This window comes from Nerophis ophidion, linkage group LG03 (genome assembly GCF_033978795.1).
Source record: "Nerophis ophidion isolate RoL-2023_Sa linkage group LG03, RoL_Noph_v1.0, whole genome shotgun sequence".
Lineage (NCBI taxonomy): Eukaryota > Metazoa > Chordata > Actinopteri > Syngnathiformes > Syngnathidae > Nerophis > Nerophis ophidion.
The window spans coordinates 5,048,424-5,061,481 of NC_084613.1; the positions used below are offsets into that span (position 1 = coordinate 5,048,424).

The 13,058-nt window shown below is 44.2% G+C and overlaps 1 protein-coding gene across 1 annotated transcript in view; it reads left to right on the top strand.

Moving 5' to 3' along the window:
* The window catches only part of cd2ap (CD2-associated protein), a 189,629-nt gene that overhangs the window by 156,333 nt on the left and 20,238 nt on the right, over window positions 1–13,058 (top strand). The window lies entirely within an intron of this gene.

The window sequence follows — 13,058 nt, forward strand, 5'->3', positions numbered from 1 at the left end:
AAATATTATACAACTTAGCATACACACACAGTTTTGATACACCACAATGTCTACGTGCAGAAATACGATACAACTTAGCATACACACACACACTTTTGATACACCACAATGTCTACGTGCAGAAATAATATACAACTTAGCATACACACACACACTTTTGATACACCACAATGTCTACATGCAGAAATATTACACAACTTAGCATATACACACACACTTTTGATACACCACAATGTCTACATGCAGAAATATTATACAACTTAGCATACACACACACACTTTTGATACACCACAATGTCTACATGCAGAAATATTATACAACTTAGCATACACACACAGTTTTGATACACCACAATGTCTACGTGCAGAAATACGATACAACTTAGCATACACACACACACTTTTGATACACCACAATGTCTATGTGCAGAAATATTATACAACTTAGCACACACACACACACTTTTGATACACCACAATGTCTACGTGCAGAAATACGATACAACTTAGCATACACACACACTTTTGATACACCACAATGTCTACGTGCAGAAATACGATACAACTTAGCATACACACACACACTTTTGATACACCACAATGTCTACATGCAGAAATATTATACAACTTAGCATACACACACACTTTTAATACACCACAATGTCTACGTGCAGAAATACGATACAATTTAGCATACACACACACTTTTGATACACCACAATGTCTATGTGCAGAAATATTATACAACTTAGCACACACACACACACTTTTGATACACCACAATGTCTACGTGCAGAAATACGATACAACTTAGCATACACACACACACTTTTGATACACCACAATGTCTACATGCAGAAATATTATACAACTTACCATACACACACACACTTTTGATACACCACAATGTCTACATGCAGAAATATTATACAACTTACCATACACACACACACTTTTGATACACCACAATGTCTACATGCAGAAATATTATACAACTTAGCATACACACACACTTTTAATACACCACAATGTCTACATGCAGAAATAAGATACAACTTAGCATACACACACACACTTTTGATACACCACAATGTCTACATGCAGAAATATTATACAACTTAGCATACACACACACTTTTGATACACCACAATGTCTACCTGCAGAAATATTACACAACTTAGCACACACACACACACTTTTGATACACCACAATGTCTACATGCAGAAATATTACACAACTTAGCATACACACACACTTTTGATACACCACAATGTCTACGTGCAGAAATATTACACAACTTAGCATACACACACACACTTTCCTGCAGGTTGGAGTAGAAGTGTGCACAGGTAAGCCCACCTCATGCCACACCCTCCCAGGCCTTGACTTCACCTTAGAACAGGGGTAGGGAACCTATGGCCCTCGAGCCAGATGTGGCTCTTTTGATGACTGCATCTGGCTCTCAGATCCATTTTAGCGGATGTTGCTTAATACGATAAATAATTAATAATTTCGCTGGTAATCACAGTGTTAAAAATAACCTTCAAAATATAAAACATTCTCATGCATTTTAATCCACCTGTTCCAGAAGTCACATTAATGGTCAAAAGTATTTTATTTATTATTGGTTAGCTTCAGAATAATAATGTTATTATAAAGAATAGGAGATGCACGCATTTAGTTGTTGTAATCAGGTAAAGTCGAAATGAAAGAGAAGGCGTTGGATTCTCTTGTCAAGAGCGAGGGACGACACTGTACACGGGTACAGGTCTACGGGTTTCTCCTCATTGAGCTAAATTGAATCCTGTCTCTGTTAAATTCCTCGCTTCTTGTCTGTTTAAGACAGGGGCGCTCACACTTTTTCTGCAGGTGAGCTACTTTTCAATTGACCAAGTCGAGGAGATCTATCCATCCATCCATCCATCATCTTCCGCTTATCCGAGGTCGGGTCGCGGGGGCAGCAGCCTAAGCAGGGAAGCCCAGACTTCCCTATCTCCAGCCACTTCGTCTAGCTCTTCCCGGGGGATCCCGAGGCGTTCCCAGGCCAGCCGGGAGACATAGTCTTCCCAACGTGTCCTGGGTCTCCTACCGATTAGAAGTGCCCTAAATACCTCCCTAGGGAGGCGTTCGGGTGGCATCCTGACCAGATGCCCGAACCACCTCATCTGGCTCCTCTCCATGTGGAGGAGCAGCGGCTTTACTTTGAGTTCCTCCCGGATGGCAGAGCTTCTCACCCTATCTCTAAGGGAGAGACCTGGAAACTCATTTGGGCCGCTTGTACCCGTGATCTTATCCTTTCGGTCATGACCCAAAGCTCATGACCATAGGTGAGGATGGGAACGTAGATCGACCGGTAAATAGAGAGCTTTGCCTTCCGGCTCAGCTCCTTCTTCACCACAACGGATCGATACAACGTCCGCATTACTGAAGACGCCGCACCGATCCGCCTGTCGATCTCACGATCCACTCTTCCCTCACTCGTGAACAAGACTCCTAGGTACTTGAACTCCTCCACTTGGGGCAGGGTCTCCTCCCCAACCCGGAGATGGCATTCCACACTTTTCCGGGCGAGAACCATGGACTCGGACTTGGAGGTGCTGATTCTCATTCCGGTCGCTTCACACTCGGCTGCGAACCGATCCAGTGAGAGCTGAAGATCCCGGGGAGATCTACCTCATTCCTATTTATAATTTATATTTATTTATTTATGAAAGAGACATTTTTGTTAACAAGTTAATGGTGTTTAATGATAATACAAGCATGTTTAACACACATAGATCCCTTTCTTTCATGAAGACAAGAATATAAGTTGGTGTATTACCTGATTCTGATGACTTGCATTGATTGGAATTAGACAGTGGTGCTGATAACGTCCGCATTTTCAAATGGAGGAGAAAATACCACATGAAAGTGGTTGGTTTTGGCATCTTATTCGTCCAACTTGCATACTGGTTTTTAAACACTTTGTTATGAGAGTAGCATATGTGTGTGGCCCTTTAATGTCTGGCAGCAGGTGAGTGACGTCAGTGACTGTGCGGGTGGGCAAGCAAGTGAGAAAGCGGTCGCTGAGGGCGGGGGAGAAATACATTGGCATCAAACTCCGTAGCTTGCTAGCTTTCGGAGACTCTTATTTTGTTAGCACAGGCAGGATGAAACAGGTCTTTTATGGTGAAGACAGGAACTGTGCAGTCGCTCTTTAGAGTTTTGACAGTAGGTACGGAGTCTCTAGAAATAAAATGTGTTTCTCTGCGTCCGCCCTGTTAGTGATTTTTTTCTTAAATATGAGCTCGCAGCAGCCAGCGTCATCTCACAAGATCCTCGGGTGCCGAGAATGTCAAACAACTGACGAAAGTGAAGTCTTGGTATGATTGATGATTGCTCATTTTTATGTCTATTTTTTAATGCCTGGCTTGAGATCGACTGACACACCCTCCGAGATCGACCAGTCGATCGCGATCGACGTAATGCCCACCCCTGGTTTAAGAGATGTCAACAGTGTTTGAACCTGACAGTTGTATTGTCAGCTTTGTCCCTGACAGTGTGGCCATGTTTAAGTGTTTCCTGTCAGCGCTCTTATTTTGTCTGTTTCCTGTCTTTCTCCCTTAGCGCTGTTTCCCCTCAGCTGTGGCTGATTTGCACCTGGCCACACCTGGTGTCAATCAGCCCACTCCTATTTTCACCTGCTTTGTCTTCCAGTCAGTGCTGGATTACAGTCGCTCCTACCGGTTGTTTGTCACCACTACCTGTCAACGTCATTAATACTTCGTTGTAGCTTTGTCTACTTTTGTTTAGTCCTTCTGTTTTGTTCATATCCTAGTTTGTTATCCGCCTCGTGCGCACCTTTTGTCAGCACCCTTTTGTTTGTTCTTGTTTTAGTATTTATATTAAATCATGTTTTCTTATTCAATGCCCGCCACCGCCTCTGCATCTTGGGGTTCGTCAACAAACTGTGACAGTATTTAGTGTTTTCCGTTCGGGCTCCAGTACTCTGGAATGCCCTCCCGGTAACAGTTCGAGATGCTACCTCAGTAGAAGCATTTAAGTCTCACCTTAAAACTCATCTGTATACTCTAGCCTTTAAATAGACCTCCTTTTTAGACCAGTTGATCTGCCGCTTCTTTTCTTTCTCCTTGGGACGGCGTGGCACAGTGGGAGAGTGGCCGTGCGCAACCCGAGGGGCCCTGGTTCAAATCCCACCGAGTACCAACCTCGTCACGTCCGTTGTGTCCTGAGCAAGACACTTCACCCTTGCTCCTGATGGGTGCTGGTTAGCGCCTTGCATGGCAGCTCCCTCCATCAGTGTGTGAATGTGTGTGTGAATGGGTAAATGTGGAAGTAGTGTCAAAGCGCTTTGAGTACCTTGAAGGTAGAAAAGCGCTATACAAGTACAACCCATTTATCATTTATGTTCCCCCCTCCCTTGTGGAGGGGGTCCGGTCCGATGACCATGGATGAAGTACTGGCTGTCCAGAGTCGAGACCCAGGATGGACCGCTCGTCGGGACCCAGGATGGACCGCTCGCCTGTATCGGTTGGGGACATCTCTACGCTGCTGATCCGCCTCCGCTTGAGATGGTTTCCTGTGGATGGGACTCTTGCTGCTGTCTTGGATCCGCTTTGAACTGAACTCTCGCGGCTGTGTTGGAGCCACTATGGATTGAACTTTCACAGTATCATGTTAGACCCGCTCCACATCCATTGCTTTCGGTCCCCTAGAGAGCGGGGGTTGCCCACATCTGAGGTCCTCTCCAAGGTTTCTCATAGTCAGCATTGTCACTGGCGTCCCACTGGATGTGAATTCTCCCTGCCCACTGGGTGTGAGTTTTCCTTGCCCTTTTGTGGGTTCTTCCGAGGATGTTGTAGTCGTAATGATTTGTGCAGTCCTTTGAGACATTTGTGATTTGGGGCTATATAAATAAACATTGATTGATTGATTGATGAAAAATATTACACGGCTCTCACTGAAACACATTTGAAAATATTTGGCTTTCATGGCTCTCTCAGCCAAAAAGGTTCCCGACCCCTGCCTTAGAAGGTCAATGCAAAGTGATTTGTGGATGCTGCCTTTCTCAGAGTAGTCAAACATCAAATAGCCTATTTTCCTCACAACACAGCAGTGTTAGATCAGCCACACCCACTAAACTTTACAAGGAAGAAATAGTCTTCCATATTGTAGCCACACTGGTCTATAAGCCGCAGATATACATGTTGTAAAATGAGATGATTATGCAGAAAAATTGTCTAAATGTTTATTTACATAACTTAAAGGCCTACTAAAATGAGATGTTCTTATTTAAACGGGGATAGCAGATCCGCTCTATGCGTCATACTTGATCATTTCGCGATATTGCCATATTTTTGCTGAAAGGATTTAGTAGAGAACATCGACGATAAAGTTCGCAACTTTTGGTCGCTAATAAAAAAGCCTTGCCTGTACCGGAAGTAGCAGACGATGTGCGCGTGACGTCACGGGTTGTGGAGCTCCTCACATCTGAACATTGTTTACAATCATGGCCACCAGCAGCGAGAGCGGTTCGGACCGAGAAAGCGACCATTTCCCCATTAATTTGAGCGAGGATGAAAGATTCGTGGATGAGGAAAGTTAGAGTGAAGCACTAGAAAGAAAGAAAAAGGCGATTCAGATGTTATTAGACACATTTACTATCAATCAATCAATCAATGTTTATTTATATAGCCCTAAATCACTATTGTCTCAAAGGGCTGCACAAACCACTACGACATCTTCGGTAGGCCCACATAAGGGCAAGGAAAACTCACACCCAGTGGGACGTCGGTGACAATGATGACTATGAGAACCTTGGAGAGGAGGAAAGCAATGGATATCGAGCGGGTCTAACATGATACTGTGAAATTTCAATCCATAATGGATCCAACACAGTCGCGAGAGTCCAGTCCAAAGCGGATCCAACACAGCAGCGAGAGTCCCGTTCACAGCGGAGCCAGCAGGAAACCATCCCAAGCGGAGGCGGACCAGCAGCGCAGAGATGTCCCCAGCCGATACACGGGCGAGCAGTACATGGCCACCGGATCGGACCGGACCCCCTCCACAAGGGAGAGTGGGACATAGGAGAAAAAGAAAAGAAACGACAGATCAACTGGTCTAAAAAGGAGGTCTATTTAAAGGCTAGAGTATACAAATGAGTTTTAAGGTGAGACTTAAATGCTTCTACTGAGGTGGCATCTCGAACTTTTACCGGGAGGGCATTCCAGAGTACTGGAGCCCGAACGGAAAACGCTCTATAGCCCGCAGACTTTTTTTGGGGCTCTAGGAATCACTAATAAGCCGGAGTCCTTTGAAGGCAGATTTCTTGCCGGGACATATGGTACAATACAATCGGCAAGATAGGATGGAGCTAGACCGTGTAGAATTTTATACCTAAGTAGTAAAACTAGGATAATTCTGGAAAATCCCTTATCTGTTTATTGTGTTACTAGTGTTTTAGTGAGATTATAAAGTCATACCTGAAAGTCGGAGGGGTGACCGGCAGTGTCTCTGAGGGAAGCCATGGAGGACCCAAGAAAGTCGCAGCTGCCACTTTGACAGCTGCAGGAGGACGCAAGCTCCGCTCATGTCTCCGGTAAAAGCCGACTTATTACCGCAATTTTCTCAACGAAACCTGCCGGTTGACATGTGGTAGAGAAACATGTTCGCTTGACCTCTCTGTTCCGTATCAAAGCTTCACAACAAACAAAGAAACACCGACTGTTTTTTGGTTGCTAAAGACAGCTGCAATCCACCGCTTTCCACCAACATCTTTCTTCTTTGACGTCTCCATTATTAATTGAACAAATTGCAAAAGATTCAGCAACACAGATGTCCAAAATACTGTGTAATTATGGGATTAAATTAGACGACTTTTAGCCGTGTGTGGTGCTGGGATAAAATGTCCGCTCCAACCAATAACGTTACAAGCACGCGTCAACATTCTGCGACGTTTTCAACAGGACACTTGGGGGGAAATTTAAAATTGCAATTTAGTAAACTAAAAAGGCCGTATTGGCATGTGTTGCAATGTTAATATTTCATCATTGATATATAAACTATCAGACTGTGTGGTCGCTAGTAGTGGCTTTCAGTAGGCTTTTAAAGGGGAACATTATCACAATTTCAAAAGGGTTAAAAACAATAAAAATCAGTTCCCAGTGGCTTGTTGTATTTTTTGAATTTTTTTTCAAAATGTTACCGGTCTCGGAATATCCCTAAATAAAGCTTTAAAGTGCCTTATTTTCGCTCTCTGCGAAGACACTGGCCATTTCCCTGTGACGTCACACAGTGCTGCCAATGTAAACAAACAATGGGAATACCACAGCAAGATATAGCGACATTAGTTCGGATTCAAACTCGGATTTCAGCCACTTAAGCGATTCAACAGATTACGCATGTATTGAAACAGATGGTTGGAGTATGAAAGTATTGAAGAAGAAACTGAAGCTATTGAGCAAATTCATAGTCACAGCATGGTCGAATAGCTGCGTTAGCATCGCTGGTAAAATGTGCGGACCAAACGATCAGGACTTTCGCATCTTTTGACACTGGAGCAACTTAAATCCGTCGATTGGTAAGTGTTTGTTTCGCATTAAATGTGGGTGGAAGGAAACGTAATATAGTTGCAAATGCATCTGCAGGTTATCCATACATCTCTGTGCCATGTCTGCTTTAGCACCGCCGGTAAATAGCATGTTAGCATTGATTAGCATAGCATGTTAGCATCGATTAGCTGGCAGTCAAAATCAACAAAACTCACCTTTGTGATTTCGTTGACTATCGTTGCAAATGCATCTGCAGGTTATCCATACATCTCTGTGCCATGTCTGTCTTAGCATCGCCGGTCAAATGTGGAGACACTCTGGCACATTCAATGGGGGTCTGGCGGCAGATTTCTTGCCACTTTTCGCATCTTCGGGCCGGTGGTGCAACTTGAATCCCTCCCTGTTAGTGTTGTTACACCCTCCGACAACACACCCACGAGGCATGATGTCTCCAAGGTTCCAAAAAATAGTCCAAAAAACGGAAAATCACAGAGCTGAGACCCGGTGTTTGTAATGTGTTGAAAATGAAAATGGCGGGTGTGTTACCTCGGCGACGTCACATTCTGACGTCATCGCCTCCAGCGCGATAAACAGAAAGGCGTTTAATTCGCCAAAATTCACCCATTTAGAGTTTGGAAATCGGTTAAAAAAATAGATGGTCTTTTTTCTGCACCATCAAGGTATATATTGACGCTTACATAGGTCTGCTGATAATGTTCCCCTTTAATTGTTTCCAAACGGGGTCTGTAACACGGCAGTAAAACGGCTGATCAAACAAAACAGAAGTCATGGTCATGGACCCACTAGCAGCAGTAGCTCAATTTTAGTTTTATATGGATTGTACACGAAAAATAGAACAATAGTAACACCAGATGATGAGGGCATTCTGTCCAAAGGTGGGAAAATAGTCCTCTAACAATCAAATGCTTATTTGATGTATTGTTGCTTCGGTTTCTCTCTAGTGGGCAGCTGAAGTGTAGTGAAACTAGTTTCATGTAGAAGAAGTATTTCAAAGGTAGTATGGAGGGTCACAGTATGATTCCTGTGTTGTTTGACCAAGCACTACAAAATGCATCGAAAGATTCCCGCTCTTGGGAAGAAAGGTCCGACAAAGTCTTCTCTTCTCTCTCCATCTCCTTGGTAACATCCCGTCTTTCAAAGAATGTGAGTGTGCCATGAAGGACATGTATCTGCAATGTCAGCGACTACAGAACAAATCACACCACCTTGGACTTTAGTCTGACCATAGTCTTGATCATCTTTTGAATTGCAGTTGTTCTTTTCCCATCTTCATTGTCACCACGGTTACTTTGTAAGCCTGAGGTGACCTTCATGCATCCTTGACTCACCTCACAGTTACTTTGTAAGCCTGAGGTGACCTTCATGCATCCTTGACTCACCTCAAAGTTACTTTGTAATCCTGAGGTGACCTTCATGCATCCTTGACTCACCTCACACAGTTACTTTGTAAGCCTGAGGTGACCTTCATGCATCCTTGACTCACCTCACAGTTACTTTGTAAGCCTGAGGTGACCTTCATGCATCCTTGACTCACCTCACAGTTACTTTGTAAGCCTGAGGTGACCTTCATGCATCCTTGGCTCACCTCACAGTTACTTTGTAAGCCTGAGGTGACCTTCATGCATCCTTGACTCACCTCACAGTTACTTTGTAAGCCCGAGGTGACCTTCATGCATCCTTGACTCACCTCACAGTTACTTTGTAAGCCCGAGGTGACCTTCATGCAACCTTGGCTCACCTCACAAGGTTACTTTGTAAGCCTGAGGTGACCTTCATGCATCCTTGACTCACCTCACAAGGTTACTTTGTAAGCCTGAGGTGACCTTCATGCATCCTTGGCTCACCTCACAGTTACTTTGTAAGCCTGAGGTGACCTTCATGCATCCTTGACTCACCTCACAAGGTTACTTTGTAAGCCTGAGGTGACCTTCATGCATCCTTGACTCACCTCACAGTTACTTTGTAAGCCTGAGGTGACCTTCATGCATCCTTGACTCACCTCACAGTTACTTTGTAAGCCTGAGGTGACCTTCATGCATCCTTGACTCACCTCACAGTTACTTTGTAATCCTGAGGTGACCTTCATGCATCCTTGACTCACACCTCACAGTTACTTTGTAAGCCTGAGGTGACCTTCATGCATCCTTGACTCACCTCACAGTTACTTTGTAAGCCTGAAGTGACCTTCATGCATCCTTGACTCACCTCACAAGGTTACTTTGTAAGCCTGAGGTGACCTTCATGCATCCTTGACTCACCTCACAGTTACTTTGTGAGCCTGAGGTGACCTTCATGCATCCTTGACACACCTCACAGTTACTTTGTAAGCCTGAGGTGACCTTCATGCATCCTTGACTCACCTCACAAGGTTACTTTGTAAGCCTGAGGTGACCTTCATGCATCCTTGACTCACCTCACAGTTACTTTGTAAGCCTGAGGTGACCTTCATGCATCCTTGACTCACCTCACAGTTACTTTGTAAGCCTGAGGTGACCTTCATGCATCCTTGACACACCTCACAGTTACTTTGTAAGCCTGAGGTGACCTTCATGCATCCTTGACTCACCTCACAAGGTTACTTTGTAAGCCTGAGGTGACCTTCATGCATCCTTGACTCACCTCACAGTTACTTTGTAAGCCTGAGGTGACCTTCATGCATCCTCACACTCCTTACAAGGATACATCTTGTGGGGACAGAGTCTCCCCAAAGGTGATAAAAGCAGGACGGAATGCCATCTCCGGGTTGGGGAGGAGACCCTGCCCCAAGTGGAGGAGTTCAAGTACCTAGGAGTCTTGTTCACGAGTGAGGGAAGAGTGGATCGTGAGATCGACAGGCGGATCGGTGCGGCGTCTTCAGTAATGCGGACGTTGTGCCGATCCGTTGTGGTGAAGAAGGAGCTGAGCCGGAAGGCAAAGCTCTCAATTTACCGGTCGATCTACGTTCCCATCCTCACCTATGGTCATGAGCTTTGGGTCATGACCGAAAGGATAAGATCACGGGTACAAGCGGCCCAAATGAGTTTGGGTCTCTCCCTTAGAGATAGGGTGAGAAGCTCTGCCATCCGGGAGGAACTCAAAGTAAAGCCGCTGCTCCTTCACATCGAGAGGAGCCAGATGAGGTGGTTCGGGCATCTGGTCAGGATGCCACCCGAACGCCTCCCTAGGGAGGTGTTTAGGGCACGTCCAACCGGTAGGAGGCCACGGGGAAGACCCAGGACACGTTGGGAAGACTATGTCTCCCGGCTGGCCTGGGAACGCCTCGGGATCCCCCGGGAAGAGCTAGACGAAGTGGCTGAGGAGAGGGAAGTCTGGGTTTCCCTGCTTAGGCTGTTGCCCCCGCGACCCGACCTCGGATAAGCGGAAGATGATGATGATGTTAACAACATCAAACAGCTCAGTATATATATATACAGTTGTGATCAAAAGTATTCAACCCCCACACAATTTTGGTGTTTTAGCAAGTTGGACATTTATTCCGTATTTTGTTTATAGTCATATCAACTAAAGATGTGTCAAATAGACGAATGCAACTTAAATTGTAACACTGTATTTTACAAAATAACAAAAAAGGACATTTTTCTTAATATCTCATTGACAAAATTATTCAACCCCTTGAAGATCATAACTCTTAAGAACAGAATTTGAATAAGGTCTTCTCAATCAGGTGTTGAAAATCTTTTTTTAATATCGCGATATTTTTAGGCCATATCGCGATATATGATATATGTTACAATATTTTGCCTTAGGGGAACATTATCAATAAACCTATGTAAGCGTCAATATATACCTTGATGGTGCAGAAAAAAAAAACATGTATTTTTTTAACCGATTTCCGAACTCTAAATGGGTGAATTTTGGCGAATTAAACGCCTTTCTGTTTATCGGTCTCGTAGCGATGACGTCAGAACGTGACGTCGCCGAGGTAACAAAGTCGCCATTTTCATTTTCAACACATTACAAACACCGGGACTCAGCTCTGTTATTTTACGTTTTTTCGACTATTTTTTTTAACTTTGGAGACATGCCTCGTCGGTGTGTTGTCGGAGGGTGTAACAACACTAACAGGGAGGGATTCAAGTTGCACCACTGGCAAGAAATCTGCCGCCAGACCCCCATTGAATGTGCCAGAGTGTCTCCACATTTTACCGGCGATGCTAACACAGACACGGCACAGAGATGTATGGATAACCTGCAGATGCATTTGCAACGATTAAATCAACATTAGCTCGGATTCAGACTTAAGCGATTTAACAGATTACGCATGTATTGAAACAGATGGTCGGAGTATGGAGGCAGTTAGCGAAAACGAAATTGAAGAAGACATTGAAGCTATTGAGCGAATAGCTATTGACGCTATTCGGCCATGGCATGGGTGTACCTAATGAAGTGGCCCATAGCATGGCTGCCTTATTAGTATCGCCGGTAAAATGTGCGGACCAAACGATCAGGACTTTCGCATCTTGTGACACTGGAGCAACTTAAATCCGTCGATTGGTAAGTGTTTGTTTCGCATTAAATGTGGGTATCTAGTTTCAAATGTACATACAGCTAGCAAAAATAGCATGTTAGCATTGATTAGCGTAGCATGTTAGCATCGATTAGCTGGCAGTCATGCCGTGACCAAATATGTCTGATTAGCACATAAGTCAACAACATCAACGAAACTCACCTTTGTGATTTCGTTGACTTAATCGTAGCAAATGCATCTGCAGGTTATCCATACATCTCTGTGCCATGTCTGTCTTAGCATCGCCGGTCAAATGTGAAGACACTTTGGTACATTCAATAGGGGTCTGGCGGCAGATTTCTTGCCAGTGGTGCAACTTGAATCCCTCCCTGTTAGTGTTGTTACACCCTCCGACAACACACCGACCAGGCATGATGTCTCCAAGGTTCCAAAAAATAGTCAAAAAAACGGAAAATAACAGAGCTGAGACCCGGTGTTTGTAATGTAAAAATGAAAATGGCGGCTGTGTTACCTCGGTGACGTCACATTCTGACGTCATCGCTACAAGACCGATAAACAGAAAGGCGTTTAATTCGCCAAAATTCACCCATTTAGAGTTCGGAAATCGGTTAAAAAAATACATGTTCTTTTTTCTGCAACATCAAGGTATATATTGACGCTTACATAGGTCTGCTGATAATGTTCCCCTTTAAAACATGCCTCACTGGGATTTGAACCCAAGTCCCTTGTACCATGAGGCCGTGTCAGGAAAAAGTCCGACACACAGCACCAAGCAGCTCACTGCTTTGTGTTATTTCTGACAGTATGTGTTTGTCATTGGAAGGCAGGAACTTCAACTAACACTCTTGTGATATTAAATTGTTTCAGTGGATGATCTTTTAAGGAAACCATGGTGGTAATCCTACTTCTGTAAAGTGCTGCTCTTTTTGCTGTTCACACTCTTAAATCTCCTCATTCAATTACTCAGTGTGGACATCTGAGTTTGGGGCATATTAGATTTAGACTATGCAAACTCAA